Here is a 27,405-nt window from a genome sequence, read left to right as displayed (position 1 = left end):
AAAGAAGGGCACCAAAAACCTTTGAAAAGATTCATAAAGCTGTCGCTAGACCAAATGGAATAGCGACATATTGGTAAAGCTTATCTTAAAAAGAATCTCAGGATCCACAAGTGGTCTGAATGAAATAAAATATGAGGATAAACATCCTGTAAACTGGAGTGGACATGAAATGACCTTGCTGAACAAAAAGGCATAATAGTCCTTAAAATCGCCAACTTAAAAGTTGAGACTCTAACAAAACAATATAAAAGTCTTCAGATCCAAAATTGGACTGAATCAACCTTTCTTCTTTGTGACAAAGAATAGAATTGAATAGACACCAAAACCCTGTTCCTGCTAAAAGAACTGGTATAATCACTCCTGAAAAAAATTCACAGAGCTTACTGAGAAAGAAAGATTTTTCCCATAGAAGGTCTAATTCTAAAAATCTATTCAAAACCTAAGAATAATATAGATTTTGGACTGAGTTAATCAAAAAACAATTTAATCTGCCTCCCACCAGGACTGGTTTGAGAACCGCACCTTCATGCAGTCTAATAACTAGTAATTATATAGTGTTTTTTTGTTCCCAGAAGGAAAAAAAACGCTTTTTCAGTGCTTACACTTGGGCCTCTACTTATCAACATGTCTACTTTACCTGCCTTTGCCGGCCCAATACGCCCGCCTAAGCTCGCCTACCATCGCCACCGCGGACCTGAATACGTTCGCCTAAGTTATCAAAAAAGCTGTCAAAAAGCCGTGCACCAAGTACGGGACGATGAGCAGCGGATTGTGATAGTTATCACTCATCCAATCTCGCTGCTCTTCGGCTTTCAAGCTGTCACTAAGCACTCACACTAACTACACTGTTCTATCCCTTATACCGGCGCCCCCGGAGCCCCCCGCAACTAAATAAAGTTATTAACCCCTAAACCACCGCTCCTCGACCCCGCCGCAAATCTTATAAATGTATTAACCCCTAAACCGCCACTCCCGGACACCGCCGCCACCTACATTATACCTAGTAACCCCTATCCTGCCTCCCCTATACCGCCGCCACCTATAATAAAGTTATTGCCCCCTATCCTGCCAATCCCAGACCCCGCCGCAACTAAATAAATTGTTTAACCCCTAAACCGCCGCTCCCGGACCCCGCCGCCACCTATATTAAACTTATTAACCCCTAATCTGCCCCCCCTACACCGTCGCCACCTATAATATTTTTATTAACCCCTATCCTGCCCCCCCTATACCACCGCAACCTATAATAAAATTATTTACCCCTAAAGCTAAGTCTAACCCTAACCCTAACACCCCCCTAAATTAAATCTAATTTAAATCTAACAAAATAAATTAACTCTTATTAACTAAATTATTCCTATTTAAAGCTAAATACTTACCTGTAAAATAAACCATAAACTAGCTACAATATAACTAATAGTTACATTGTAGCTATTTTAGGATTTATTTTTATTTTACAGGCAAGTTTGTATTTATTTTAACTAGGTACAATAGTTATTAAATTGTTAATAAGTATTTAATAGCTATCTAGTTAAAATAAAGAGAAATTTACCTGTAAAATAAAAACTAACCTAAGTTACAATTACACCTAACACTACACTATCATTAAATAAATGAATCCTATTTAAAACTAAATACTTACCTGTAAAATAAACCCTAAGATAGCTACAATGTAATTAATAATTACATTGTAGCTATTTTAGGATTTATATTTATTTTACAGGTAACTTTGTATTTATTTTAGCTAGTTAGAATAGTTATTAAATCGTTATTAACTATTTAATAACTACCTAGCTAAAAGAAATACAAAATTACCAGTAAAATAAATCCTAACCTAAGTTACAATTCAACCTAACACTTCACTATCATTAAATACATTAAATACAAATACCTACAAATAAATACACTAACTAAAGTACAAAAAATAAAAAAAGAACTGTTACAAAAAATAAAAAAAATATTTACAAACATTATAAAAATATTACAACAATTTTAAGCTAATTACACCTACTCTAAGCCCCCTAATAAAATAACAAAGCCCCCCAAAATAAAAAAATTCCCTACCCTATTCTACATTAAAAAGTTACCAGCTCTTTTACCTTACCAGCCCTTAAAAAGGCCTTTTGTGGGGCATGCCCCAAAGAATTCTGCTCTTTTGCCTGTAAAATAAAAATACAACCCTCCCAACATTAAAACCCACCACCCACATACCCCTAATCTAACCCAAACCCCCCTTAAAAAAACCTAACACTACCCCCCTGAAGATATTCCTACCTTGAGTCATCTTCACTCAGCCGAGCCGAATTCTTCATCCAATCCGGGCGATGTCTTCATCCAAGCGTGGCGCTGAAGAGGTACATCATCCGGCTGAAGTCTTCATCCAAGCGGGAGCTGAAGAGGTCCATCATCCGGCTGAAGTCTTCTATCAAGTGGCATCTTCAATCCTCTTTCTTCTGGCTCCATCTTCATCCCGCCGACGCGGAACATCCTTCCTCCACGATGAACTCCCGATGAATGAAGGTTCCTTTAAGGGACTTCATCCAAGATGGCTTCTGTTCAGCCAATCGGATTGAACTTGAATCTGATTGGCTGATTCAATCAGCCAATCAGATTTTTCTACCTTAATTCCGATTGGCTGATAGAATCCTATCAGCCAATCGGAATTGAAGGGATGCCATCTTGGATGACGTCCCTTAAAGGAACCTTCATTCGTTGGGAGTTCGTCGTGGAGGAAGGATGTTCCGCATCGGCGGGATGAAGATGGAGCCGGAAGAAAGAAGATTGAAGATGCCGCTTGATAGAAGACTTCAGCCGGATGATGGACCTCTTCAGCCCCTGCTTGGATGAAGACTTCAGCCGGATGATGGACCTCTTCAGCGCCACGCTTGGATAAAGACATCGCCCGGATTGGATGAAGAATTCGGCTCGCCTGAGTGAAGACGACTCAAGGTAGGAAGATCTTCAGGGGGGTAGTGTTAGGTTTTTTTTAAGGGGGGTTTGGGTTAGATTAGGGGTATGTGGGTGGTGGGTTTTAATGTTGTGGGGGTTGTATTTTTATTTTACAGGCAAAAGAGCAGAATTCTTTGGGGCATGCCCCGCAAAAATTACTTTTAATGGCTGGTAAGGTAAAAGAGCTGGTAACTTTTTAATGTAGAATAGGGTAGGGAATTTTTTTATTTTGGGGGAATTTGTTATTTTATTAGGGGGCTTAGAGTAGGTGTAATTAGCTTACATTTGTTGTAATATTTTTATAATGTTTGTAAATTATTTTTTTATTTTTTGTAACAGTTCTTTTTTTATTTTTTGTACTTTAGTTAGTGTATTTATTTGTATTTATTTGTAGGTATTTGTATTTAATTTATTTAATTTATTTAATGATAGTGTAGTGTTAGGTTTAATTGTAACTTAGGTTAGGATTTATTTTACTGGTAATTTTGTATTTCTTTTAGCTAGGTAGTTATTAAATAGTTATTAACTATTTAATAGCTATTTTACCTAGTTAAAATAAATACATAGTTACCTGTAAAATAAATATAAACCCTAAAATAGCTACAATCTAATTATTAATTACATTGTAGCTATCTTAGGGTTTATTTTACAGGTAAGTATTTAGTTTTAAATAGGATTCATTTATTTAATGATAGTGTAGTGTTAGGTGTAATTGTAACTTAGGTTAGTTTTTATTTTACAGGTAAATTTCTCTTTATTTTAACTAGATAGCTATTAAATAGTTAATAACTATTTAATAACTATTGTACCTAGTTAAAATAAATACAAACTTGCCTGTAAAATAAAAATAAATCCTAAAATAGCTACAATGTAACTATTAGTTATATTGTAGCTAGTTTAGGGTTTATTTTACAGGTAAGTATTTAGCTTTAAATAGGAATCATTTAGTTAATAAGAGTTATTTTATTTCGTTAGATTTAAATTAGATTTAATTTAGGGGGGTGTTAGGGTTAGGGTTAGACTTAGCTTTAGGGGTTAATAATTTTATTATAGGTTGCGGCGGTATAGGGGGGGCAGGATAGGGGTTAATAAAAATATTATAGGTGGCGACGGTGTAGGGGGGCAGATTAGGGGTTAATAAGATTAATATAGGTGGCGGCGGGGTCTGGGAGTGGCGGTTTAGGGGTTAAACTATTTATTTTGTTGCGGCGGGGTCCGGGAGTGGCAGGATAGGGGTTAATACATTTATTAGGGGTGGCGGCGGTATAGGGGGGCAGGATAGGGGTTAATAGGTATTATGTAGGTGGCGGCGGGGTCCGGGAGCAGCTTTTTAGGGGTTAACAGATTTCTTAGAGTTGCGGCGGGGTCCGGGAGTGGCGGTTTAGGGGTTAACATATTTATTATAGTGGCGGTGGGCTCCAGGAGCGGAGGTTTAGGGGTTAACATATTTATTATTGTGGCAGTGGGCTCCAGGAGCGGCGGTTTAGGGGTTAACATATTTATTATAGTGGCGGTGGGCTCCGGGAGCGGTGGTTTAGGGGGTAATAACTTTATTTAGTTGCGGCGGTGTAGGGGGGACAGATTAGGGGTGTTTAGACTCGGGGTACATGTTAGGGTGTTAGGTGTAGAAACTACCATAGGAATCAATGGGATATCTGACAGCAGCGAACATGAACTTTCGCTATGGTCAGACTCCCATTGATTCCTATGGGATCCGCCGCCTCCAGGGCGGCGGTTTGAAAACCAGGTACGCTGGGCCGGAAAAGTGCCGAGCGTACCAGCTAGTTTTTTGATAACTAGCAAAAGTAGTCAGATTGTGCCGAACTTGTGTGCGAACATCTGTAGTGACGTAAGAATCGATCTGTGTCGGACTGAGTCCGGCGGATCGAAGCTTACGTCACTAAATTCTACTTTTGCCGGTGTCTAGGGCTTGATAACTAAGGCGAATCAGCCTCGCCTCAATTACGCTGCGGAATTCCAGCGTATTTGAGGTAGACACGTTGATAACTAGAGGCCTTGGAGTTAACCAAATTAGCAGCTGATAAAAACATTTATTAACCAAATAAATGGTACACAATAAATTGACCTCAGAAGGCCGAAGGGCTGAATTAACCCTGCTGGGATATGAATCTATGATCTTTGGATCTAAAAAAGCGTTTGTATTCAGGACACCAACAGGACACCAACTGATCTACATCACCGGACTAAAAGTAGGGCAGAAAAAATCTAAACCTCCAAAAATAGTGGAGATAATAGAAATCAAACAAATAACTATCCTAACAAGCTAGAGATAATAAAAATATATTTGTAATCATAATAATAGATATAGTAAACATAATAAAATAAATACATCAAAGGTAAATAAACAGAGTTATATACTTGAGAATCTAAAACTGCTTATGCTAACTGTTCAACAACAAAAAGGTTGAAAAAAACAGTAATGTCAGCCACAGATAAGGCTGAGCTGAAAATACAAACAGTATGTGAATATGCACCGCTAAGGTTTTATTCAAACTCTAAAGAATCCTTAATACCAATTTACATAAAAATAGTAGTACATTCCCAAAAGGGAATCAGGATAAACCATTCTTTAGAACATAATACAGATAGTATTTTGAATAGGAAAAACCTCAGGAGCAAAGTAAAATCTTAAAATCCAGATTTTAAAATAACATACAGCTAGATTACGAGTTTTGCGTTAGAGGCTATGCGTTGCTAACGAGCAGTTTTCTCTCACCGCTCACTTATCTACAGCGCTGGTATTATGGGTTTTTACAAACCCGTCATTAAAAGACAAGAAGTGAGCGTTGAGCAAAATTTTGCTCATTACCGCACTCCAATACCAGCACTACTTAAGTCAGTGGTAAGCTGGTCGGACGTGCTTGTGCACAATTTCCCCAAAGGAATCAACGGGGAAAGCTGGCTGAGAAAATGTCTAACACCTGCAAAAAAGCAGCGTAAAACTCACTAACGCAGCCCCATTGATTCCTATGGGGAAATAAAATTTATGTCTACACCTAACACCCTAACATGAACCCCGAGTCTAAACACCCCTAATCTTACACTTATTAACCCCTAATCTGCTGCCCCCGACATCGCAAACACCTGCATTATATTTATTAACCCATAATCTGCCGCTCCGGACACCGCCGCAACCTACATTATACTTATGAACCCCTAATCTGCTGCCCCCAACATCGCCAACACCTACATTATATTTATTAACCCCTAATCTGCCACCCCTAATGTCGCCACCACCTACCTACACTTATTAAACCCTAATCTGCCGCCCCAACATTACCGCCACTATACTAAATGTATTAACCCCTAAAACTAAGTCTAACCCTAACACCCCCTAACTTAAATATAATTTAAATAAATCTAAAGAAAAATACTATAATTAACTACATTATTCCTATTTTAAACTAAATATTTACCTATAAAATAAACCCTAAGCTAGCTACAATATAACTAATAGTTACACTGTAGCTATCTTAGGGTTTATTTTTATTTTACAGGCAAGTTTGAATTTATTTTAACTAGGTAGAATAGTTATTAAATAGTTATTAACTATTTAATAACTACCTAGCTAAAATAAATACAGAAGTAACTGTAAAATAAAACCTAACCTAAGTTACAATAACACCTAACACTACACTATAATTAAATAAATTTACTAAATTAAATACAATTACCTAAATTAAATTAGCAAAAAAACAAAACACTAAATTACAGAAAATAATAAACAAATTACAGATATTTAAACTAATTACACCTAATCTAATAGCCCTATCAAAATAAAAAAAAGCCCCCCCAAAAAATAAAAAAAACCCTAGCCTAAACTACCAATAGCCCTTAAAAGGGCCTTTTGTGGGGCATTGCCCCAAAGTAATCAGCTCTTTTACCTATAAAAAAAAAAATACAAACAACCCCCCCAACAGTAAAACCCACCACCCACACAAACAACCCCCCAAATAAAATACTATCTAAAAAAACCTAAGCTCCCCATTGCCCTGAAAAGGACATTTGGATGGGCATTGGCAGTTAGCTCTTTTGCAGGCCCAAACCCTAACCTAAAAATAAAACCCACCCAACACACCCTTAAAAAAACCTAACACTAACCCCCTAAAGATCGACTTACAGTTCTGAAGACCGGACATCCATCCTCAAGGAAGCGGCAGAAGTCTTCATCCAACCGGGTCGAAGTCCTCAAAGAAGCCGGGAGAAGTCTTCATCCAAGCCCGCAAAGTTGTCCTCCAGACGGGCAGAAGTCTTTATCCAGATGGCATCTTCTATCTTCATCCATCCGACGCGGAGCAGGTCCATCTTCAAGACATCCGAGCATCCTCTTCATCCAAAGACTACCCGACGAATAAAGGTTCCTTTAAGTGACGTCATCCAAGATGGCGTCCCTTAGATTCCGATTGGCTGATAGAATTCTATCAACCAATTGGAATTAAGGTAGAAAAAATCCTATTGGCTGATGCAATCAGCCAATAGGATTGAAGTTCAATCCTATTGGCTGATCCAATATCCCCACCTAAAAAAAAAAAACTTACAGCATAAAGACAAATGAAAAATGTCAACGTTGTCCTGCCACTTACCTATGCGGATGCTGGATTACTGCAATAATAACTCAAAATGCTGCTCCATCGAAGACAAGCCAAAGGGGGATATTTATCAAAATGTCAACTATGTTGCATCAAAAAAGCCGCCAAAAACACGGGCACCAAGTACGGGGCGATGAGCATCGGACTGTTAACTAGCAGTCATCGATCTCACATCTATTCAGCTTTTTCCCAACTATATTTATACCATTTCACTAAACGCCACCACTATACTAAAAAGTTTAAACCCTATCCCGCCACTCCCCGACATTGCCGCAACCTAAATAAAGTTATTAACCCCTATCCCACCGCTCCCCGACAACGCCACGACCTAAATAAAGTTATTAACCCCTATCCCGCCGCTACCCGACACCGCCGCCACTAAATAAATGTATTAACTCCTAAACCTTTGGCCTCCCACATCACCACCAGTATCTAAACCTTTTAACCCCTAAACCGTCAGCCCCCCACATCTCAAAAAACTAAATTAAGCTATTAACCCCTAAACCTAACAACCCCTTAACGTTAAATTAAAATTACAACATCCCTATCTTCAAATAAATTAAAACTTACCTGTAGAATTAAAATAAACTAATTTTAAATTATTAATTAACCTACCCTAACTATTATGCTACAATTAAATTAAACAACCAATTAAATAAACTAAATTACATATTAAAAAACCTAACACTATTAAAATGAATTAAATATACAATTAAACATTATTACAAAGTCCTAAATTTCAAAAAACAAAAAACACTACGTTAAAAAAACACTAAATTACGAAAAATAAACCAAATTATACAAAAAAGCCCCTCCAAAATAAAAAAAACCTAGCCTACAATAAACTACCAATGGCCCTTAAAAAAGCCTTTTGTGGGGCATTGCCCCAAAGATAACAGCTCTTTTACCTGGCAAAAAAATACAAACACCCCCCCAATAGTAAAACCCACCACCCAACCAATCCCCCCAAATAAAAAAAATCTAAAATAACCTAAGCTACCCATTGCCTTGAAAAGGGCATTTGTATGGGCATTGCCCTTAAAAGGGCATTTAGCTCTTTTACTGACCAGACCCTAATCTAAAAATAAAACCCACCCAAAAAACCCTTAAAAAAATCCACTTACAGTTCTTGAAGTCCCGCTTGAAGGATCCATCCAGCCTTCAAAGTCCTCATCCAGGCGGCAAGAAGTCTTCATACATGCAGCAAGAAGTCTTCATCCAGACAGCCTCTTCTATCTTCATCCAGCCGGTGCGGAGCGGGTCCATCCTGTAGACATCCGGCACGGAGCATCCTCTTCATATGGTCTCCACCGTAAACTGATTCTTTAAGATGGCGTCCCTTGCATTTCTATTGGCTGTAAGATTTCAATCAGCCAATAGGAATTAGAGCTGCTAAAATCCTATTGGCTGTTCCAATCAGCCAATATGATTGAGCTCTCATTCTATTGCCTGTTCAAATCAGGCAATAGGATTGAGCTCTCATTCTATTGGCTGATAGGAACAGCCAATAGGATGAGAGCTCAATCCTATTGGCTGATTCGAACAGCCAATAGAATGAGAGCTCAATCCTATTGGCTGATTGGAACATCCAATAGAATGAGAGCTCAATCCTATTGGCTGATTGGAACAGCCAATAGGATTTTAGCAGCTCTAATTCCTATTGGTTGATTGAAATCTTTCAGCCAATAAGAATGCAAGGGACGCCATCTTGGATTGCGTCACTTCCATTGAAGAATCAGTGTACAGCAGAGACCGTATGAAGAGGATGCACCCGCTCCATGCTGGCTGGATGAAGAAAGAAGAGGCCGTCTGTATGAAGACTTCTTACCGCCTGGATGAGGACTTCTTGCCGCCTGGATGAGGACTTCGTCGCCTGGATGGATCCTTCAAGCGGGACTTCAAGAACTGTAAGTGGATCATCGGGGGTTAGTGTAAGGTTTTTTAAGGGTTTTTAGATTAGGGTCTGGGCAGTAAAAGAGTGAAATGCCCTTTTAAGGGCAATACCCATACAAATGCCCTTTTCAGGGCAATGGGTAGCTTAGGTTATTTTAGATGGTGGGTTTTACTGTTGGGGGGGTGTTTGTATTTTTTTTGCCATCTTTGGGGCAATGCCCCACAGAAGGCCTTTTTAAGGGCCATTGGTAGTTTATTGTAGGCTAGGATTTTTTTTTTGGGGGGGGAGGCTTTTTTATTTTGATAGGGCTATTAGATTAGGTGTAAAAAAATATTTTTGATAATTTGGTTTGCTATTTTTCGTAATTTAGTGTTTGTTTTTGTAACTTAGTGTTTTTCTTTGCAATTTAGAACTTTGTAATAATGTTTAATTCTATATTTAAATAATTTTAGTAGGGTTAGGTTTTTTAATATGTAGTTTAGTTAATTTGATTGGTAGTTTAATTTAATTGTAGTATAATAGTTAGGGTAGGCTAATTAATAGTTTAAAATTAGTTTATTTTAATTCTACAGGTAAGTTTTAATTTATTTGAAGATAGGGATGTTGCAATTTTAATTTAAAGTTAAGGGGTTATTAGGTTTAGGGGTTAATAGCTTAATTTAGTTTTTTGACGATGTGGGGGGCTGACGGTTTATCGGTTAATATGTTTAGTTAGTGGTGGTGATTTGGGATGCCAGAGGTTTAGGGGTTAATACGTTTATTTAGTGGCAACTTTGGGCTCGCTTCCATTGAGTCGTTATTCAGTTTGCGTGCACTCGCAAACCGTTAAATATGCTGTCGAAAGCAATATTGTTTATCAACTGTTTCCAATGGCACGTTATACCTCAATATTGGCAGCCGAAAAGATCTTCGCGTCCCATAGAAAGTTATAGAAGCCGTTAATTGATAAATTATACCAGGTTTCCAATGAAAGCGCTAACCGTTAATACACTGTCGGAGGCTGTCGATACATTGAGAAATATTATCCCCAGCTCAACTAGGTGTAAAGGAGGAAAAAGAGCTTTTTTGAGGCCTGTTTCTCATTGAAATTGCAAATCCAAAAGAAATTATGAGTGTTTCAATGTACAAATAACATTATACAGTATATGCTACATTTATTGGTCCTATGTATAGGAATATTTGCACCCATGTTGTCATAGAAATATCAATATGTATGTACATATAAAAATATATGCAAGCACCACAATTATGGAGCGACCTCCCGCACACTTTCAAACCTTCCCCATGCCTAATATCCTTTAAGAGATCCCTCTCTACATATCTCAAAACAGAATGTACCTGTCATTGTTGATTATATATTTCCTACCTGTTCTATGTTAAATTTTTGGGCATATGTATTATTATTGTTTTTTTATTTTATTGTACCCATTGTATCAATGCAATGTTTTGTGTACCCAGGACATACTTGAAAACTATAGAAATCTCAATGTATCTTTCCTGGTAAAATATAAAAATAAATAAAATATCTACCTATTCAAAATGAAACCTTTGCCCAGGGATGCTATATATAATCTCAATACATATAGAAAAATAATTCAAAGGAAATAAGTTGTTTATCATTAAGATGAGTTTTATTATTACAGATTTACCCTCATTCAAATGTAATTTTCAATGTGAAAATCATATTTATTCAATACAAAACAATGACACATTAAAGTTATAATGTGTCATAGTACTAATATTTATAAAATATATGTGATGTCATGTCTGCTAAAGCAGATAATACATTTGCAATATTTAGACTATTAACCAAAATACATAAGTGCTTAATATTACATACTTCAAGAGATATGAAGTATTGTCTTTAACATGGAGTTATTGAAACAATTTAAAAGTGCATTGTGCATTGGTCCCAGGGAGAGTCTGTGTCTGTTCATATGATGTCAATTAAAATGTATTAATCACCTCTATATCATGGCAATCACATATATGTTGTGTATACATCAGTGCTTAAATATCATAAAGATACATTTATCTAATTTTTCTAAATATTGAATAATAATCTTGACAAAAAGGAGTGCATTAGTCATGATAGGTATTAGTCATGATAGGTATATATTTCAGATATTACATTCCACATAGGACTATAAGAATGAATGCAAGGTATTTGGCCATATCAACAGGAAGGAGTATTTACTTTTCAACTCTTCTATAACTGTATAACCCTTATTAGCTTCATCTGAAGGACCAAACAACATATGCTTGTGGAATATAAATCATAACATTTACACATGTCACTTTGACTAATGTTAGATAGCATATACTGTATAAATTTCAGACATGTATCCCCAAGTATTCTTAGACGGCATAAATGAATAAAGCTGCTAATTTTTAGCAGATAAACAGCTATTAGAATAATATTAAGATATATGTTCAAATTTGGATTAGAAAAATGGATGCATATTTATGAGATGAAAATCACACTTAAAAAAGTGCTTTAGTGCAAAAATTAGATATGATATATCTTGGGTGGAAAAAAAATAATATTAATTAATTCTTGCGGCGGGATTTTGACTTTGGAGGAGAGGTACTTAGGGGGGAAGTGTGGCGTCTTGTGCGATGCCCAGCAGCTGAATGTGAGGCTAATAACCTGGATTCAGGGTCCTGCAGGGAGATGACAGAGGATGCAAGCGAGAATGGAGTTTGGGGCCTATCCGCAAGCCTCTCCACTGCCTCTGCCAGGCGGATGAGTGAGGCATTATGGATGTCCATTTGGCTCTGTATCCTCCTGAAAGCCTGCTGCTGCTGGAGCCTGGACAGCCTAAGCTCTCTATGTATGAGCCTCAGTAGATCATCCTGCTGGGACTGTGCCGGACCCTGCTGTACAGTTGGTGTCTCAGGAACCAATAATTGGCTGGTTCCAGGGCTGTCTCTCCGTATTGGTGACTGGGAGGTTGTCTGTGATGGCACTGTTGGCAATACATTGGTGGGTGCAGTGGGTGGTGGTGTGGATTCCTGTTGTGCCATAGGAGTGGGAGGCATATAGTACAGATTATGCAGATCTTTATGCTGCTGTGGTGGGTGCATCATCTGCTGCTGAGGAGGATGTTGTGGTGGGTGCATCATCTGCTGCTGAGGAGGATGTTGTGGTGGGTGCATCATCTGCTGCTGAGGAGGATGTTGTGGGGGGTGCATCATCTGCTGCTGAAGAGGATGTTGTGGGGGGTGCATCATCTGCTGCTGAGGAGGATGTTGTGGGGGGTACATCATCTGCTGCGGTGGGTGCAGCTGTGGGGGCTGTGCCATTTGTTGCTGCAAAGTATGCATGAACTGCCAGTGTTGAGGAGGATGAGTCTGCTGGGGTTCAGAACCCAGAACATGATATGTTGTCTCCGAGGTAGATGGAGAAGGGCCTGATACATCCTCCACCTCATATGCCCTAGGCTGCTGCAGATCACCTTCAATGAGGCTGATATAGGAGGTAGTGTCGCCATAGATATCCTCATCCTCCTCAGTGAATGTAGGAACATCCTGCTGTGGTGTTGGTGCAGCTTCATACTACTCCTGTTCGGAACCTACAAATAAATATACGGTATGTTTACATTATCTATCTAATAGAATATATTACTTTGTAGCATAACAATACAGACTATTATATTTCATATTTATGTGTATATATTGTGACAGGAACACTTTTAACCACGGTCTTCTAGGGCACAAATGCAGCACAGGACAATCCACTGTAGTTTAAAAAGCTTTATTTTTCACAGCAATAACAAACAGGCAGTTCATTTCCAAAAGAGGGAAATCCTTCCTCTGCAGCAAAGTTAAGTGCTTTTAAATGTGTCCCAGCACTTCACAGCATTCCACAAGTGCTTTGTAAAAATAATGTCCTTTTATAGTTCACAGGAACAAAAGTCTTTTACACAGTGTAGCAAACACACACACCAGCTTCTGTAGCTGTATATCTCTCTCTCAAGGCCTAAGTGAGGCTGCTATTTAAACCCTCACAACTTATAATTAGCCACACCTGTGATTAGCTGCTGGACAGCTTCACAGCTGTCTGGGATAATGGCCCACCCTCTCTCCAATTATCCCAAACCCCAGGGACCCAGAACACAGTTTATCAACTGCATAATCAAATACACACTCTTTCTCCCTGGGGTTTTAACTGAAAGGAGAAATAGCATGTACAATGCTTGGTCTTAAATATCTTCCATTTATAACCAGGCCTTGCTTTCTGTCACATATCCTCCCCCCCAGCTCACACCCAGTGGGTTGAGCGACCATGGACATCAATGAATGTACCCGAGACAAACCATCAGCATTGCCCTGCAAAAGACCGGCCCTGTGCTCAACAGTAAAATTGAAGGGTTGCAAGCTAAGAAACCACCTAGTAACCCTTGAATTTGTTTCCTTATTCTGACTCATCCATGTGAGAGGAGCATGATCTGTTATTAATTTAAATTTTCTTCCCAACAGATAGTACCTAAGGGTCTCTAAAGCCCACTTAATGGCAAGGCATTCTTTCTCCACTTTAGAATAGTTCTTTTCCTGTGAAATAAGTTTTCTGCTTAGGAAAAGGACAGGATGCTCTTCTCCCTGACACTCCTGCGAGAGAACTGCTCCTAAACCAACATCAGAGGCATCTGTCTGTACAATAAAATCTTTAGCGAAATTGGGGGTTACCAAAACTGGATGGGCACAAAGGGCATCTTTCAACTGCTTAAAAGCTTGTTCTGCTTCTGGGGACCATTTTATCATAATTGGGGCCCTTGCTTTTGTGAGATCCGTCAAGGGTGCCGCAATTGTAGCGAAATTCGGGATAAACCTTCTATAATAACTAGTTATCCCAATAAATGCTCTTACTTGTTTTTTAGTTAGAGGCTGTGGCCAGTTCTGTATGGCCTCTATTTTTGTTGTCTGAGGTTTAACTAATCCTCTACCAATAGTATAACCCAAGTACTTAGCTTCCTGTAAACCAACAGTACATTTTGCAGGATTGGCAGTTAACCCAGCGGACCATATTGCATCAAGTACTGCTTGAACTTTTGGAAGATGGGATTCCCAATCTGTACTATAAATTATAACATCATCCAAATATGCTGCCGCATAACGAACATGGGGTTTCAGAATTCTATCCATCATCCTCTGGAATGTTGCCGGGGCCCCATGTAAACCAAATGGCAACACTGTATACTGAAATAAGCCCTCTGGGGTTGAAAAAGCTGTCTTTTCCTTTGCTTGACTAGTGAGAGGCACCTGCCAATACCCTTTCGTTAAATCAATTGTAGTGAGATAACGTGCTTTTCCTAGCCTTTCTATTAACTCATCTACTCTAGGCATTGGGTAGGTGTCAAATTTGGAAACACAATTAAGCTTACGAAAGTCATTACAGAACCTTAATGAACCATCCGGCTTTGGAACAAGCACGATTGGACTGTTCCACTCACTTTGTGATTCCTCAATTACCCCAAGCTTTAACATTTTTTCTACCTCCAGTTTAATAGCCTTTCTACGAGCCTCAGGGACCCTATAGGGTTTAAGGCAGACCTTCTTCCCTGGTTCTGTTATTATGTCATGCTTAATAACATTAGTTTTTCCCGGTACCACAGAAAATACCTCTTTGTTTCTTCTAATAAAATCCTTGACCTCTCGCTTCTGATGTACAGATAGGGTTTCTGATATATTTACCTCTGGTTCAGTGACAGGGAGTTCTGTCGGTTTTAAGGCAACTAAAACTTCCCTATCTTTCCAAGGTTTTAACAGATTTATATGATATATTTGCTCAGGTTTCCTTCTCCATGGCTGACTTACTTTGTAATTAACATCACCCACTTTCTCAATTATCTCATATGGGCCCTGCCAAGTAGCCAAGAATTTATTTTCAACTGTAGGGACCAGAACTAACACCCTATCCCTAGGTTGAAACACCCTGGCTCTAGCATTACGGTTGTAGCTGTACTTTTGTGCTTCCTGTGCTTTTCCCATATGTTCCCTTACAATGGGCATGACAGCTTCCATACGATCCTGCATTTGGGAAATATGTTCAATAATACTTCGATAAGGTGTTGTCTCTTGCTCCCAAGTCTCTTTAACTATATCTAGTAATCCCCTGGGATGCCGCCCATATAACAGTTCAAATGGGGAAAAACCTGTAGAAGCCTGGGGAACCTCCCTGATAGAGAACATTAAATAGGGTAACAGAAGGTCCCAATTTCTCCCATCTGTGTCAATTACCTTTCTTAGCATACTTTTGAGAGTTTTGTTAAACCTTTCTACTAAACCATCAGTCTGAGGGTGATATACTGAGGTCCTTAGTTGTTTTATGCCAAACAACTTACACAATTCTTTTGTAACCCTGGACATAAATGGAGTTCCTTGGTCTGTCAAAATTTCCTTAGGTATCCCGACCCTGCTAAACATTAGCATGAGTTCTTTTGCTATGGACTTTGCAGAGCTGTTACGAAGGGGAACTGCCTCAGGATAGCGTGTAGCATAATCAAGGATTACCAGTATATACTGATGTCCTCTAGCAGATTTAACCAACGGACCCACCAAGTCCATAGCAATTCTTTCAAAAGGCACATCAATTATAGGCAAGGGCACTAAAGGGTTACGAAAATCTTTAGCAGGAGCTGTAAGTTGACACTTAGGGCATGAAGCACAATAATCCTTGATGGCTACAAATATCCCTGGCCAATAAAACCTTCTAAGAACTCTCTCTTTGGTTTTCTCAACTCCCAAATGCCCCCCTAGAATGTGGTTATGTGCAAGATTTAAAACAGTGTTCCTAAAAGTCTGGGGCACCAAAAGTTGTTTAACAATGTCTGTTCCTTTCTTCTCTACACGATATACCAAATCATTAACTGCTTCAAAATAAGGATAGGGTAATACATTTCCTGGCTGTGTCACAACATCATTTATAACCCTGATATTATTTCTTGCCTCTACCAATGTTGGATCCTCCCATTGGGCTTTTTTAAAATTACCAGGGCCACCAACCAGATCTATCAAATCATCAATATTTTCCGAGCTAGTACTTGGTACTTCATTACTCTGAGAAGGTTGATCACCTACTAATACAGGCATAGGGCAATAAATCTTATTTTTCTCCTTTTCAATGGAACCCCCTTCAAAATCAGTTTCAGAGAAAGGAAATACATAAATATCAGAAGTTTGACATATTTCTGGAGATTCCCATAACTCCAGAAATTTTGGAAAATCTCTCCCTATCACCACCTCATGGGCTAAATTTGGTACTACACCAACACAATATTTTAATTTACCACACTGAGTCTCAATCTCCACCTCAGCTGTAGGATATTCCCGTTTATCTCCATGAACACAGATAATTCCCATTTTTTCCCCATAATCTAATATTGCATCTGGTACTAAAGATTTAGCCACTAGTGTGACCATACTTCCTGAATCAAGCAAAGCCCTAGACACTTTACCATTAACCATCACAGTACACCAATGGGAATCATTATTAACAGAGCTGTTGCTATTAGACAATAGTGAATGTGCAACATTACAGTCCATAAATTCATCTTTATCACAGTCTCTAGCAATATGCCCAACCTCATTACATTTAAAACATCTTACAGGTTGGTTATATTTAAATGTTTCCTTAACTCCTGGGGAAATGTCTCTGGTGTTTTGCCTATACACCTGCTGCTCTCTTATCCCCTTTATCCCCTGAACAGTCTTACCAGTTCTTGTAGAGCTCTGGGACTTGGGATTGTGGGGCTGATCCATTGAAGATTGTTGCAAAACTTCTCCTGAAGCTATAAATCTTTCGACCAATACAATCAACTGATCCGCTGTTTGAGGATCACCTTGATTAACCCACCGCCGCAGGGAAGTAGGTAATCCACGCTGAAACCGGTCCATCACCAGTAGTTCCACTATTTTGGTAGCCGAATTAACCTCTGGTTGCAGCCACTTCCTGGCAAGGTGTATAAGGTCGAACATCTGGGATCTTGCAGCATTATGAGATGAAAACATCCAGGAATGGAATCTTTGTGCACGGACTGCCGAAGTCACCCCCAGGCGTGCAAGGATTTCTGCTTTCAATTTCTCATAGTCACCGGCTTGTGCTGGCTCTAAATCAAAGTAGGCCTTCTGAGGTTCACCACTAAGAAATGGCGCAAGTATACTCGCCCACTCAACTGTCGGCCATTTTTCTCTTTCTGCTGTGCGTTCAAATGCCAAAAGATACGCCTCAACATCATCAGCTGCTGTCATTTTTTGAAGATAATGACTAGCCCTTATTACTCTGGAACCTTGGCTGCCACCAACATATTCAGAGTTCAGTCTTTCTGATATGGCTTGAACCTCTCGTTGCAGAGTCTGTGTAGCACTTTGCTGCTCCTCCCGGGTCTTCCTGAATGTCTCAGCTTGCACAGCAGCCATCTGTTGAATCAACAATTCAGTGTTCTCCTTCTGTGATTTAGCCAGCAGCATAGCACTCTCTGACTGGGCCAAGACCAACTGTTGCAGTGCTGCACTATTTTCAGCAGCTTTTCTGTTAGTCTCCTGCTGTATAGCATTAGAATGGATCAAAGCTTTAATGACTTCCTCCATGTTGCTTGCAGATTATTATGCCCACAGACATACAACGTGGTTGCCCGTATTCTCCACCAAGTGTGACAGGAACACTTTTAACCACGGTCTTCTAGGGCACAAATGCAGCACAGGACAATCCACTGTAGTTTAAAAAGCTTTATTTTTCACAGCAATAACAAACAGGCAGTTCATTTCCAAAAGAGGGAAATCCTTCCTCTGCAGCAAAGTTAAGTGCTTTTAAATGTGTCCCAGCACTTCACAGCATTCCACAAGTGCTTTGTAAAAATAATGTCCTTTTATAGTTCACAGGAACAAAAGTCTTTTACACAGTGTAACAAACACACACACCAGCTTCTGTAGCTGTATATCTCTCTCTCAAGGCCTAAGTGAGGCTGCTATTTAAACCCTCACAACTTATAATTAGCCACACCTGTGATTAGCTGCTGGACAGCTTCACAGCTGTCTGGGATAATGGCCCACCCTCTCTCCAATTATCCCAAACCCCAGGGACCCAGAACACAGTTTATCAACTGCATAATCAAATACACACTCTTTCTCCCTGGGGTTTTAACTGAAAGGAGAAATAGCATGTACAATGCTTGGTCTTAAATATCTTCCATTTATAACCAGGCCTTGCTTTCTGTCACAATATGTACACACACACACACACATACACACACACACACACACACATACACACACACACACATACATACACACACACACACATACACACATACACACACACACACACACACATACACACACACACACACACACATACACATACACACACACATACACATACACACATACACATACATACACACACACACACATACACATGCACACACACACACACACACATATAGTGTGTTTGGGATAAAATCCAAGCATATATGACCATAACTGATGAATCTTTATAGACTGTGTCTTAAAGGAACATTGTTAAAGGGACATTGTACCAAAATATTTTCTGTTGTGCTTCAGATAGAGCATGTAATTTTAAGCAACTTTCTAATTTACTCCTATTTTCAAATGTTTTTTATTCTCTTGGTATCTTTATTTGAAATGCAAGAATGTAAGTTTAGATGGCGGCCCATTTTTGGTGAACAACCTAGGTTGTCCTTGCTGATTGGTGGATAAATGCATCCACCAATCAAAAACTGCTGTCCAGAGTTCTGAACCTAGAAAAAAGCTTACATGCCTTCTTTTTCATATAAAGATAGCAAGAGAACGAAGAGAAATTGATAATAGGAGTAAATTAGAAAGTTGCTTAAAATTGCATGCTGTATCTGAATCACAAAAGAAAAAAATTGGGTACAGTGTCCCTTTAAGGACAATGACACATGATTTATATGAAATGCTTAATATTATTGGATATTATATTATCAATATTCTTGCTTGTCGGAGCAGATATACAATACAGAGTGCTTGCTGAACATATTAAATACAACTATGTAAATTTAGATTCATAGCTAAACACAGATGGGTATTTATGATATACAACATATATACATCACATATATGGTTATATTTAATATTGAATATTCACTTTCATACACCTCTTCAGGTGGCACAGAGGTGTCCATTGTCCCCTTACATCCGTGAACAGATTCATCCGAGATGACATTGGACAGCATCTCCTCCCATGACCTTAGGTGTATTCTCTTGCTAGGACCACCACCTGTCCCACGTGCATATTTGGCCTGCTGTGCCAGCTTCGCTTTTGTTTCTCGCCTGCAATCATGATATCGATGTTTTATACTAGCAGTAGAACGATTACGTCCTAAGCAGCTGACTGCCACTCGAATCTCCTCCCACAGCTTATTCCGGACACCCGCCCTCAGGTTAGGGTTCTCCAGCTGAGGTGCCCTCTCCAAGTAGGCCTCAACAAGAGCCTCCTTCTCCTCCTCAGAGTACCTCTCCTCTCTTAGCCTGCCCTTCACACCTGAAGGGCCAGCAGACACAGACTCTCCCTCCTGTGATTGGGGACCAGCCCTCTCTCCCTCCTCTGTCCCTGCAGGATGTGACAGGCTACCACCAGCCCCACCCCCACTTGCCACAGTCTGCCCCACTTTCCCTTTTCTTTTTGTGCCTAGCTGAGGCTGACTCCTCCTCACTCCTCCCACCTCCACTCCTCTTCCACCCTCTCTCCTTCCCTCCTCTGCCAGGGTTTGAGGAAGGACAAATCCTCCACCCAAACCTCGGCCCCTATTCCTGCCCATACTACTCCCTACTTCCCCCCTCCCTCTATCCACCCTCTCCACTGCCCTCCCCCTAGCTACCCCCTTCCCAACTCCACTAGGCCTATCCATCCCTTTCTCTTTCCTCCCTAACTCTAACCTAACACTAAAGTCCCTAGCTTACCTAACTACACTAATTCACCTAACTAAACCCTAAATTAAATATCCCCAAAACTAACTACCTAACCTATCTAGACCCTAACTATCTCTATTCTATATCCCTCAAAATAAAAATAAAATGTGGGGGTGAAAATAAACAAAGGGATGTAAATGAAAAAAGATTAAAAAAAAGAGGATTATAACAAAATTAAATAATAAGGGATGCAAATAAAGAAAGGAGTGGGCTATATAGTCAAATGAAACAAAAATATGGGATGTAAAAAAAAAAAAGGATGGGCAAAATGTATAAAAAAAAAAAAAAGAAAGTTATATAGTGGGGAAGGGGAGGGTAGTCAAAGGGGGGATGGGAAGTGGGATAAGGGGGTTAATGAAAGGAGTAATAAAGGAAGATGGGGATATGGGGGGGTTAATGAAATAAAAAAAAAATGTGAATGTGTTTGTATCAAATAAAAGTGTGTGTGTGTGTGTGTGTGTGTTTGTGTGTATAAACTAATGTGTGTTAATTAACTAATGTATGGATGTGTGTGTGTTCCTAATATTATATGAGGCCTACAATAAGAATATATGAAAATAAAATATCAAACTCTCCACTAACTCTCAAACAACTCTCAAAAACCCAAAACTCCTACCAACGCAACTAGTTCCTGTGTCTTTTTCTCTCGAGGCGATCACAGGTAAAGAGCGCAGGCGCAAACCGTTATTCTTATAGACAGAGGTCGGGTTACCATGGCAATGCACTTGTTATGGCGCGCTTTTCGACAAATCCGACATCGGTTGGCAACGCAAACTTACGTACGGCCGAAAAGAGTGACTGCGCGCAACACGCTAATCTTTTCAATGGAAACCTGGTACTAAAATGGAGCCGTAAATTACTTTAGCTGTCGTCCGCTTCGGTAGCTTACGGCTCCATTTTTAACGACTCAATGGAAGCGAGCTCAGTGTTGGGGAGCGGCGGGATAGGGGTTAATAACTTTATTTAGGTTGTGGCGGTGTCAGGGAGCGGCAGATTAGGGGTTTTTAGACTCAGGGTTTTTGTTAGGGTGTTAGGTGTAAACGTAACTTTTTTCTACCATAGAAATCAATGGGGTATGCTTCATTCTCTTGCAGCATCGAACATAAGCTTTCGGTGCTTTCATACTCCCATTGATTTCTATGGCATCTGCGGCCTCAAGGGTGGCGGATTGAAAACCAGGTACGATGCGTTGGAATAGCCACGAGCGTACCTGTTAGAAGTTTGATAAATTAGAAAAAGTGTCAAATAGAGCCAAATATGTATTCGGAACAATTGTAATGACATAAGCATCAATCTGCATAAGATTGAGATTGCGGGATCGTATGTTACGTCACAAATTTCAATATTTGTCTAGCTTGAGAACTTGATAACTAGGTCGGATCAATCTTGCAACAATTACAATGCAGAATTCCGGCGTATTTTCGGTTGACACATTGATAAATAGGCCTCTTATGGTGTTAAATCTGTGATATCCTTGAAGGAAAGTCCTGGTGTGCTGACTAAGGGAACCGCTTCCACCAAGCTATTCCTTACATGTCCAAGCACACTCTACCTGAGTCAGATTCAGCCTCGCTAAAGATGAAGGCAGTGTTGGCTTCTCTATCCTCTACCCCTGCTGAACTCCAAGGCATGCTAAATGGTGTTTGGTTGTGAGAGCCTGTGCAAATATTTAAAGGTGCCACTGGCGGGTTATTACTCCTGCCAAGGTCCTTCATCAAATCAAGGGATACTTCAGTACATCATTTTGACAGCATTTGAGGCCCTATAAATTTTGCTGAGACCTTTCAGACCCTGCTTAGATATTCTAGGGACAAGTCATTAGTTGTCCCAGCTCCCAACTACCCTAGTTGGTATTCATGGTTTCCCAGTTTTCTCTGCCTCTTTCAAGTCCTCAGCTTTCTGCTTTCATCTGAAACCCTGACGTCTAGCTTTCCTTATTGGCTCTGAACTTTTTTACTCCCTGGCTATCTGACATTTGATTAGACTGATTCTGGCTCTGACCCCGGCTTGACTCTCATCTATCTTGCTCCCTTGGCTCTACAATTTGTCCTCAATTAAAGGAAAAGGGACCATACAAAGTCAAAATTCAAGCCCCTTGGTTGCAAAGTTCCCAATAATGTTCCCTTATCACCTCACCTCCTAGTGTCACACCGCTCTCCCTTGCGCCACCCTGGCAGTTGCCAGGGACACGGCGGTTGCTACTCTGGCTGTTGCCAGGGACGCAGCGGTTGTTGTGAGCGTGCAGCAATCACGTCATCGCCGCACGTCTCTTCCCCTCTAAAACCGGATCCTTTGAGCACCTTGGCACGAATCGGCTCCTATGTAAGTACCTGCATAACTTACATTCACTGTCCAAGTATAGGTGTTACTGTGTGTGCTCCTAGGTGCTTTATTACTTGAATTGCTGGATTGCCTTAATATTGCTGAACTCTGCCTGTTTAACCCTTGGATTGCCTTATCATTGCTGAACTCTGCCTGCCTGACTACTCTGCCTGGTTTAACCCTGAACTGCTAAACTGCTGGATTCTCTTTTGTTGCTGACTTCTGCCTGTTCCTGACAACTCTATTGGTTTATCCCTGAACTGCTATACTGCTGGATGGCCTTTCTGTTGCCGTACCCTGCCTGTCTCTGACCATTTTCTGCCTTGATCTTATTGCCTTGAAGCAGGGCCGCCATCAGGGGGTGACAGGGGTGACTCCTGTAAGGGGCCCAATGGGCCAGGGGGGCCCCATGAGGCAAGAACTAAAAAAAAAAAAAAATGTTTTTTTTTTTAAAATTTTGGCAGCCACCAGTGGGTACTACAGCAGAGTGCTAATTGAGCATGGGAAATGTTATTACAATGAGTAAAGTATTAGCATTTGAGAGGATTTCTAAGTGTGCACTAAACCACTATGCACAGTGTGAGACAGACTTGGCACTTTGTTTGTACAGTGTGTGCCTGAGTCAGACGGCAGATCACTTTCATTTGCATAGGAGGAGGGACTTACTTAGGAAATGTTTTTTATTTCTTTGTGCAATTTCAGATTGTAACTTCAGTGTGGTAGTAGTTGTATGGTGGGGCCAGGGGTCCATAAAAACAATTTTTTTTAGCAGCAGTGTAATTATGATTATTTTACAATGCTGTATATTTAAAAACTATGTAAAACCATGTAGAAATGTTTCCTCCTCAATACACAAATGGTAGGTGCCCTTTTGGCAGATATGCATTTTTTTCATTTATATATTTTCTGTGGGTGTCTCTGTGAAGGTGGGTGTGTGTATGTATGTATGTATGTATGTCTGTGTTTTCTGTGGATGTCTCTGTGAGGGTGTGTGTTTTCTGTGGGTGTCTCTGTGAGAGTGTGTGTATGTCTGTGTGTTTTCTGTGGATGTCTCAGTGAGGGTGTGTGTATGTATGTCTTCCTGTGTTTTATGTGGTTGTCTCTCTGTGTGTGTATGTCTTTGTGTGTTTTCTGTGGATGTCTCTGTGGTTGTGTGTGTGTATGTATGTATTTGTGTGTTTTCTGAGGCTGTCTCTGTCTGTATTTCCTTGGGTGTATGTGCAAGTTTGAGTTTGTGTGTGTCCATTGTCTGTTCCTTTTTAGGACATTTTGACCTTACTACTGATTATTCACATCTTTCTACAGACTTTGAGACAAATGAGACCTTTCCGGTAGTCACCAATCTACCATTTAACCTTTAAATTATTGTTTAGGCAGTTCAGGACCCTTCCTTTCAGCCACTGCATGCTGTTGTCATCATTTAGTTGGCATCTTCCTTTACAAAAAGATAATCAGGACTCCATATTTTGTTTTCTAAATCTCCTTTTTTTTTTTTTTACAAAACTGTAGTTTACCTCATTACTTGTCAGGTCAATGTAAACAAGTGCTGAGTGTCTGTTTGGGTCTGAGTGTGTTTGTGTGTTTCTTTGTGTGTCTGCTAGAGTGTCTATATGTGAATCCTTATGTGTGAGTGTGTGTGTGTTTCAGTGTATGAGTGTGTCTGTATGTTACTACCTTTACAACATTTCCAAGTTTAAATAAACACTTAAGAATAAAGTGCATATATACGTTTTAGTCACTTGGTTAAAAATTGAACATGTCAAAATAGGGGGGGGGGGGCCTGATCAATGGTTAAGTCAGGGGCCCCAATATTTCTAGTGGCGGCCCTGCCGTGAAGGACTACCCTGTCTACTATGAGTACTGCTTACCTCATTTTCTACACTCACTTTGTTCTGGGATATTTCCTTATCCTTCCGCCTTGACGCCAGGATAAGAAGACTACTTGCCAAGTATGGTCTGATAGGGAAATATCCCACGAGCATTACACCTAGGTCTCTCTACCAATTCTATGGCTTGAAAACACAATTGGCTAATATTATGCCCACACACACACAAACACACTGTAGAATAAATGCATAATTATATTATAAATATTATAACTTATTGAGCACAATCACTACATTATGAACTATTATCTTTCTTCATTACATATGGTTATAAAGGTTCTTATAATTTGAATACTCGTTATAGCCTTATGTAAAATGGAAATTTTCACGATTCCCTGTACATGACAAATAGGTTAAAGGTGAAGGGTTAAATATATATTTTAGTGCAATACCTATTTAGTTGAATAATGTATTGTGCTTAAAGATAAACAGTCAGAAGAAATAGTCCCTGAAAAAATGGAAGTATAAGTTTCAATATGAGTTTGAAAAATGTTATTAAATCCCCACCAAAGAATCAATAATGCAATATACAGGCAACGACTGTAAGTGTGCAATGCTTTTCATCGACTACATGCTTGCTTCTAATATTGACAGGTAGAACTAAATATCTTTAATATAATGTTTACAGGCTTCTATAGTAAAGTGCTCTTTCAATATTGGCTTATTGCAATCAAAGTTCTTTTCTACAAGGATGTTTTAGATTTACAGATAGTACTTTAAAAATATATTGTAAACCTGCAACAAAAGTACAAAATTTTTAGCTAGATTACAAGTGTTGTGCTAAAGTTAGGAAGGTTTGGGATAAGCAATATTGCGCCCCAATAACTTGCGCGCGTAGTACAAATTGAAAGTAAACATGTTCGCTCAAGCACAAACTACATTTACATATATTTTTTTTCAAGAGCTATAGAAAATGTTTTTATTTTTTAATATATATATATATATATATATATATATATACACCTATATATATATATATATATAGGTATAGATATATATTTTACAAAAATAATTATATATATATATTTATATACAGTATATATATATATATATAACTATGTATATATACATAAAATCTTCTATGTGAAGAAAACAGGAATGTAAAATAGGTGGTGTCGGGTTAGCATGCGATCGAGAAGTGTTCATTTTTGTCTCCATTGAAGACCATGGGGAGAAGAAGTTATGTTTTCTAAACCTTTAGAGAATGTTGATTACTTTTAAGCATATTAATAATGTTGTAATGGATACACTGTTTATCTAGACACTATTGAACTGTTGTGATGTAAGTCATAAGTAAAGGATGTGGGGCCGATTTACCAAATGGTCAATCGGCCCCAATGCAGCTTTTTCAGCGCGAGCCTTCATGCTCCCCGGAAACAGCAGTTAAGAAGCAGTGGTCTTAAGACCGCTGCACCTTAACTGGTCCGCCACCGCCAGATTGGTTTGATTGACACCCCCTGCAGTGGGCAGCATTGCACAAGCACTTTAACAGAACTGCTTCTGCAATGTTAAACGCTGTCGGCAATCAGCGATGTCCGCCCGGCATATGGTAAATCGGCCCCTATATCTTTACATGCTAGAATTAATTAAAAATTCTCCCAAACCTCTCTAGCTTCTTCAGCCTTTCTACAGCATGTCCACAGCTCCTATATTATTCATTGTAACTTATTTACTAAAGTTCACTTATCTCTCAAATTTTGTAGTAAATCAAATTGATAGACTTACATAGAAACTGGTCGACACTAGAGGGACTCAAGATGGGCAAGGATTTTAGGGAACTTTACAATTTCATTAAACAAATAAAAAAATAAAATTAAGATCATTTGCTTTTAAATTTAAACAAACACAATGTAAACTTGTACAAATGCTTTTTACCTTAAAAAAATAAATAGAAAAATAAAACTACTTAAAACTGTTGCTACAGTAGAAAACAAGATTTTATCACAAGGATTTTAGAAATCCTTTTATTGACATAAATATTTCACTGCCCATTGAACTTCTGTTCATGGCCCCGATGACTGAAAGTGCTAGGTGGCAGAGAAATATTCCAAAGGATCCGCTGCTATGTCAAGTGAGCTTGTCGAAATATTTCAAGCTTCCATCATAGCGGCATCACCAAAAGGTGTTAACCCCCTTAGCATGTAAGCCTACAAGCCTAGCTGCTTTGTAGATCACTATCATGAGAGATAATATACAACAGTGAAACTCTTGGCAATGCCCTCTATCCCTTTGTCTCCCATAACTGTTACCTTGCATATTAGACCCATGTCTTTAGCGCTGTGAGACCTGTTGGTGCTCTACAAATAACTGATAATAATAATAAAATGTGTTTACTATACATGCAATTGGTCGGACATGCTGGGTATTATTTATAGCCATATTGGTGATGTATAGTAAAGGATCCCTTGAAATAGAACTGCCATGCCTAACTACCAACCCTAATACCCCTAAACCGAAGTACCCCGCGATCGCAAACTAACACTACACTAATAAATATCTAAACCACCATATAAACACATAAATACATATGTAGCAATATGTATATATATATATATATATATATATATATATATATATATATATATATATATATATATATATATAGCTACATATACCTGATTCAACCTCAAGTATTATGAGGTATATAAAAGGCCTTAGTGTTATGATGTTTTTAGTGCTTATCCTCCCCTTTTGTCACTCTCAGAGTCCCCTGGTCTATACACCGACCGTATTCTTGTATTTAGTGAGGGATCCCCCAGTGGGGTATAGAGTAAAGGGGGTATTAAACATTTCC

The sequence above is a fragment of the Bombina bombina genome, chromosome 2, assembly GCF_027579735.1.
Source record: "Bombina bombina isolate aBomBom1 chromosome 2, aBomBom1.pri, whole genome shotgun sequence".
Classification (NCBI taxonomy): Eukaryota; Metazoa; Chordata; class Amphibia; order Anura; family Bombinatoridae; genus Bombina; species Bombina bombina.
The sequence above is the reverse complement of the archived record's forward strand: the minus strand, read 5'-3'. Positions refer to the sequence as shown.